The 7,025-nt window shown below is 49.5% G+C and overlaps 1 pseudogene; it reads left to right on the plus strand.

Moving 5' to 3' along the window:
• The window catches only part of LOC124662902, a 34,271-nt pseudogene extending 27,676 nt beyond the window's left edge, over positions 1-6,595 (plus strand).
• Positions 6,596-7,025: the final 430 nt, after the last annotated feature.

A 7,025-nucleotide genomic window follows, 5' to 3' on the forward strand; every position in this document is an offset into this window, starting at 1 on the left:
CGAAATCAAGACCCAGGGCCTTATAATTCCCGGAAGCTTCCGGAGCACCGAGAGAAGAGTCGGAGGGGTGCCGGGGGGCCCACACCACCTGGCCGCGCGGCCCAAGGGGGCGCGCCCCCTATGGTGGCACCACCCCGTGGCCCCTCCGACTCCGATTCTTCGCCTATTTAAGCCGTCGTGACCTAAAACTTCGATAACTTTTGACGGAACTCCAGAAAGACTCCGGGGCGCCGCCACATCGCGAAACTCCAATTCGGGGGACAGAACTCTCTGCTCCGGCACCCTGCCGGGACGGGGAATTGCCCCCGGAGCCATCTCCACCGCCGTCTTCACCGCCATCGCTGCCTCCATGATGAAGAGGGAGTAATCCACCCCCGGGGCTGAGGGCTCCGCTGTAGCTATGTGGTTCATCTCTCTCTCTATGTGATCTAGTTGAATGTCATCTATGTGCTACTCTAGTGATGTTATTAAAGTAGTTTTATTCCTCCTGCACGGTGTAATGGTGACAGGTGTGTGTATCCGTGTTAGTACTTGGTTTATGCTATGATCATGATCTCTTGTAGATTGCGAAGTTAACTATTGCTATGATAATATTGATGTGATCTATTCCTCCTACATATGCATGAAGGTGACGAGTGTGCATGCTATGCTAGTACTTGGTTTAGTCTTTTGATCTATCTTACACTAAAGGTTACTAAAATATGAGCATTATTGTGGAGCTTGTTAACTCCGGCATTGAGGGTTCGTGTAATCCTACGCAATGTGTTCATCATCCAACAAAAGTGTAGAGTATGCATTTATCTATTCTGTTATGTGATCAATGTTGAGAGTGTCCACTAGTGAAAGTGTAATCCCTAGGCCTTGTTCCTAAATACTGCTATCGTTGCTTGTTTACTTGTTTCTATGTGTTACAACTGCTGCATTACTACTTGCTTGTTTCTTGTCTCGGGCAAAGCACTTTTCAGGTGCTTGTTGCTACTACTGATTCATACCACCTGTATTTCACTATCTCTTCGCCGAACTAGTGCACCTATTAGGTGTGTTGGGGACACAAGAGACTTCTTGCTTTGTGGTTGCGGGGTTGCATGAGAGGGATATCTTTGACCTCTTCCTCCCTGAGTTCGATAAACCTTGGGTATCCACTTAAGGGAAACTTGCTGCTGTTCTACAAACCTCTGCTCTTGGAGGCCCAACACTGTCTACAAGAATAGAAGCTCCCGTAGACATCAAGGTGGCGGCTAGGGCTTGGGAGAGGGGGAGGTGGCCGGCCACTATGAGGGGTGCGGCCACAATGGCTTTGGCGTGTCCGGCCCCCTCCCCTTGCTCCTCATTATATAGGTGGAACACCCAAGAGTTGGTCTACAAGTCTTCGAATAAGACCCCAAACCAAAACCTTCCATATGACATGAAACCTACCCAAGGTGGGATTCCCACTTGAGGTGGGATTCCCACCTTTCCTTGGGAGGGGTGGCCGGCCACCTTTGGTGGAGTCCACCTGGGACTCCACCCTCTAGGGTTGGCCGGCCATGGTGGTGGAGTCCCTCGGGACTCCGCCTTCCAAAGTGATTTCTTCCGGACTTTTCTAGAACCTTCTAGAACCTTCCATAAATGCACCGGATCATTTTCAAACTTATAAAATGACTTCCTATATATGAATCTTATTCTCCGGACCATCCGGAACTCCTCGTGATGTCCGGGATCCCATCCGAGACTTCGAACAATACTTCGAACTCCATTCCATATACAAGTTCTACTATTACAACATCAAACCTTAAGTGTGTCACCCTACGGTTCGCGAACTATGTAGACATGGTTGAGATCTCTCTCCGACCAATAACCAATAGCGGGATCTGGAGATCCATAATGGCTCCCACATATTCAACGATGACTTAGTGATCGAATGAACCATTCACATACGATACCAATTCCCTTTGTCACGCGATATTTTACTTGTCCGAGGTTCGATCATCGGTATCATTCTATACCTTGTTCAACCTCGTCTCCTGACAAGTACTCTTTACTCGTACCGTGGTATGTAGTCTCTTATGAACTTATTCATATGCTTGCAAGACATTAGACGACATTCCACCGAGAGGGCCCAGAGTATATCTATCCGTCATCGGGATGGACAAATCCCACTTGTTGATCCATATGCCTCAACTCATACTTTCCGGATACTTAATCCCACCTTTATAACCACCCATTTACGCAGTGGCGTTTGATGTAATCAAAGTACCTTTCCGGTATAAGTGATTTACATGATCTCATGGTCATAAGGACTAGGTAACTATGTATCGAAAGCTTATAGCAAATAACTTGATGACGTGATCTTATGCTACGCTTAATTGGGTGTGTCCATTACATCATTCATACAATGATATAACCTTGTTATTAATAACATCCAATGTTCATGATTATGAAACTAATCATCTGTTAATCAACAAGCTAGTTTAAGAGGCTTAGTAGGGACTCATTGTTGTTTACATAACACACATGTATCAATGTTTCGGTTAATACAATTATAGCATGGTATATAAACATTTATCATAAACATAAAGATATATAATAACCACTTTTATTATTGCCTCTTGGGCATATCTCCAACAGGTTCCTTTAGCGGCCTCCCTCCATCTGGTAACACGTCGTAGTCAGTTGTTAGCTTTGACGCCAGATATTCTGCTTGCATCCCGAAAGTTTCTGACAGCCGATGAAAATCCTTGTCGCACTTATCCGCTAGTGCGAAGCTTCCTTTTACTGTAATCGGGCCCTTAGGTCCAGGGAGCCTCCACAACAAGTATGTGTAGTGTGGTACCGCCATGAATCTGGCATACGCGGGTCGTCCTAGCAGAGCATGATACTGTGACGGAAAATCCACAACTTCAAACTCCAACTTCTCTCGTCTGTAATTTTCTCGGGTTCCGAACTGAACGTCAAGATTGATCTTTCCCAATGGGTAACTTGGCTTATCAGGTGTGATACCATGGAACTGCGTGTCAGTTGGTGTTAGATTCGCCAAGGATATGTTCATCTTCCTCAATGTATCTACATACATGAGGTTTAAGCTGCTGCCTCCATCTATAAACACCCGTGAAACGTCGAATCCTCCAATTATCGCCGGAAAAATCAAAGCTGACTGCCCTGGTCGAGAAACTTGCTGCGGGTGGTCTGCTATGGTGAAGCCAATGTCCTGTCCCGACCAATTCAGGTACTCAACTGTTGGAGGAGGAATTTTTTCTGCCTTAAAAACTTGCCGAGAAATTACTTTTTGAGCTCTATTGGATGGCCTGCCCTTCTGAATCATCGAGACCTCTCCGTTGGTGTTGATATAAGGACCGTTCATTGGAGCTGCCGCTATTCGTAGCTGGTGTCGATTTTCGTCCGTGATTGCGGGAGGAGGTGGCAGGTGGATCTCACTCCTTGGACCCTGAGGGATTCTATTTGCTGCCTGTGCGTTGGCATGCCCTGCGTACCTATTCAGTGCTTGGAAAGTTCGACAGTCCTTTTGCAAACGTCCCGACTATCTCTTCCCGTTGTTGTCGAGATAAAAGTGCATTTGGCATGGTCCGTTCATCATATCTTTGGGAGATATATACGGCCTCTGGAACCTTGGACCATTATTTTGCCTGCTTGGGCGTGGACTATCCCTGTAGTCGCTGCTTTGTTCACCGCTCTTTTGATAATCGTCTCGATTATTTCCTCCACTGTTTCCTCGGAAGCCAGCCGATATTTGGCCGGGACAATCATAATCTGAAAACTGGCGAGAAAAACACCGTCTATTTTGAATATTTCGATTACGATCTTGCTCAGGCGACCTATGTTGCTTGTTATTGACAACATCTTCTCCATCTGCCCAGCGATTCGCTATTTCCATGAATGCTGCTATTGTTTTTGGGTTAGTCCTTCCCAAATCTTCTATCAGATCTTTCCTTCGGATCCCAGCGATAAAAGCATCTATCGCTCTCTCGTCAGATATGTTTTCTGCCGAGTTTTTGATAATGTTCCACCTCTGGATGTACGTCCTCATCGACTCACATACTTCTGTCGACGGGCTCTCAACTGTTTTATTGACCCAGGTTTCTTGCATGTGGATAAGAAGTTCTTCCCGAACATGTCCTCAAAGGTCTCCCAGCTGTCGATAGATCCAAGTGGTAGTTTCTTGATCCATGATCGCGCCGCCCCACTCAAGTGCACCTGGATGCTCTGCATAGCCGTTGCTTTGGTTCCACCCGTCAGTTTTATTGTCTCCAGGTAGTCTACTAGCCAGTCCTCAGGATCTTGCAACCCGTCGAACTTTTTATAGTTGTCAGGAAACTTGAATCCGGACGGGACCCGTGTTTTACGAACTCGTCGAGTAAAACAAGGGAGACCGCACATATCCTCCACATCTACCTCAGGTGACTGCCGACGTTCTCTCCTTTCTTGTCGCGCCCTGTCGACCCGTGCCTGTGTCGCTGTATCTCTTGCCGACGTTCTTGGAGGATCTTGTACTGCCACTGTAGGTCGTGGACTATTTTGTCTTGCGGTTCCTTCGGGAGGTGTGCTTGTACTAGCAAACGCCGTTCCCATGACTCCAACTCCTGCCATGGCCTTGTTATATAGTGCCTGTTTGCCAGTATGTATGTCTGTGTCGCCATATATCCTGCCTCTGGTGTTTTGGGAATAATGTTTCCTCTTGTGTCGATCGACATAAAAGACATGTCGAGGTTCTGGATCAGATGCTCCCTTTCGCCTTCTGGTATATTCTGTAGCCGAGATCTTCCCCTGTTACGGGCGTCTCTGTGATTATCTCCCGAGGTTCCTGACTGCCGACTCAACTCAGCTCTTCGCCTGCTTGACGCGGAAGCAGCGGCTCTCCTCTTTTCGAGTTCAATTCTATCTTTTTCGAGTTATCTTCCTGCCCGGGCGAGTTTATATTGATACGCCTGCAACTCTTCGGCTGTTGCAGTTGTATTTATCGGCTCTGTGCCATCCATGGCTCTTGCCGCTCTGTCCCAGGCTGCTTGCGGGAGTTGCACCCTTTGCCGCGTTCTGGGCCCGACGTATTTGGTGCCCAAACCTCGCATGAGATCAGCGGGATCGACGTATGGGTTTCCCGAATCATCGAAAGCCTCTGATGTCTCCGGCTCTGGTCGACTTGCCTCTCCAATCGCGTAAACTTGATGATATTTTGTAGTGTGATCTTCATCGGGGTCGGTGACACCATCGTATGGATCGGCGAAGACCTCCCGAATAGAAGTTGATTGGTCGATGAAGTCGAAAGTATCGACACTGTCTGAGTCACTGCTTATATTTGAGTCCGCAGACGACCCGAAGGACATGTTGCTGAAGATCTTGACAAGTTTTCCGCTTGAAGCGGGCTTGGTGAAGATTGTCATCGAGATCTCTTCATCGCCAGACTCGAACGACGACACCGATCCCGAGGAATCGGAATCGACTGCGGTCGATCTCGACGAGTCCGGTATCGCGAGACGGTAAGACCCTTCCTTCCCGATGCGAAAGTGAAACTTTCCGAACTTCATCTCCATGGGCTCCTCCAGATTTGCATATGCATCCACACGGGAGGGCGGGTGAGGAACAAAATCGACTAGAACAGTTTCGATCTGTTTACCTCGATCCATCGCGTTGCTTGCTACCGAGGACGCTGTCGATGTTGCCGAAGATGTTGGTGATGCCATCGAGATCGTCTCCTTGTCGCCTCTAATTCCCACAAACGGCGCCAATTAACAAGGTACTAACTTGTCAATGCCTATAAGTTGTAGACTAGGGTTTTGTTCGAAGTAGAGGGCAAGTAGATCTCGAAGGTTTCAGCCGGAAAAGTACCCGACTGCTATGAAAACTAGGGTTGTGTTGACAATGATTCGATCCTCTCTTTGTCCCTCGACTCCCCCTTATATAGGAGGCGGAGCCGAGGGTTTCGTGATGTACAAGTTACAAAGTCCGGGACACTCTTTGAGTTCGTCCCGTAATACTTACAAGTCATTAATCCCAATACAACTCTATGTTTCCAAACTATTTCATATCTGGGTTTCCGGGCTTCATAAACTTCGGGTCGTGGGCCCTCAGTAAACTCTGGGTACCTTCTTCGGCAGACCCATTGGGATGCCTATGTCAGGCAGGCAGCACCACCCGCCGGCTCTTCACGCACTCCTCCCGCTCCTGATGAGCAGCTCCTCATCCGACGACGAGTACGACGAGCACTCCTCGCGGAACCTCTTCTCCTCGTAGAGCTTCTCCTCTGACTTCTACAACCACCCGCGCAAGAACACCGGCGCCACCACCAGGTCGCGCGCCTCCGTCTCCGGACCATTCCGCGCGCCTCCCGCGGGCGGCCCGCCCCGTGGCGCGTCCTAGAGCTGCCGCGCGGGTCCGCGGCCACGGACGGCGGGTTCGCGGTCGTCAAGCGCTCCGCCGACCCGTACGAGGACTTCCGCACGTCCATGGAGGAGATGATCGTCGGGTGGCCCGAGGGCGGCCACGGGCTCGAAGGCGAGGATCATGACGCGGAGTGGAGCCGTACCTCGTGCTCAACTCGCCGCGGCACTACCCGGCGATCCTCGCCGCAATCGCCGACGTGCGGGAGACGCTCTGTCCCTGAACTGTATTCAATCGGCTGTGATGTTGATAGGATTAACACTTTCGTCGAGCGAGACTGATGGCGCTGTTGAAATATTGGGCCTACACTTAGTGGCCCATAATAGATTTCAGATTTTCCCTATAAATCTCAAAGCCCACTTAGTGGCAGCCTTGTGAGTTTGAGCCCAAGTTGGTGGCAGCTCACTAGGGAGTGGCAAGAGGTGGGAAGTTTAGTCCCACATGGAAAGTTGGGAGGAAGTTAGACCACCTTATAAGGTGGGTTGTTCCACCACTAGTAAGTGAGTGAGAATAGGAGTGCTACACGCGCGCTCCTCCTCCTCCTCGCTCGCTCGTCTCGACTCGACTCGACTCGACTCGACTCGACACGACACGACACGACACGTCACGACGCGCGCGCCGCGCTCGTGTTGAGTGGATTGAGCCTCGAGCCG

The sequence above is a fragment of the Lolium rigidum genome, chromosome 6 (assembly GCF_022539505.1).
Source record: "Lolium rigidum isolate FL_2022 chromosome 6, APGP_CSIRO_Lrig_0.1, whole genome shotgun sequence".
NCBI classification, from domain to species: domain Eukaryota; kingdom Viridiplantae; phylum Streptophyta; class Magnoliopsida; order Poales; family Poaceae; genus Lolium; species Lolium rigidum.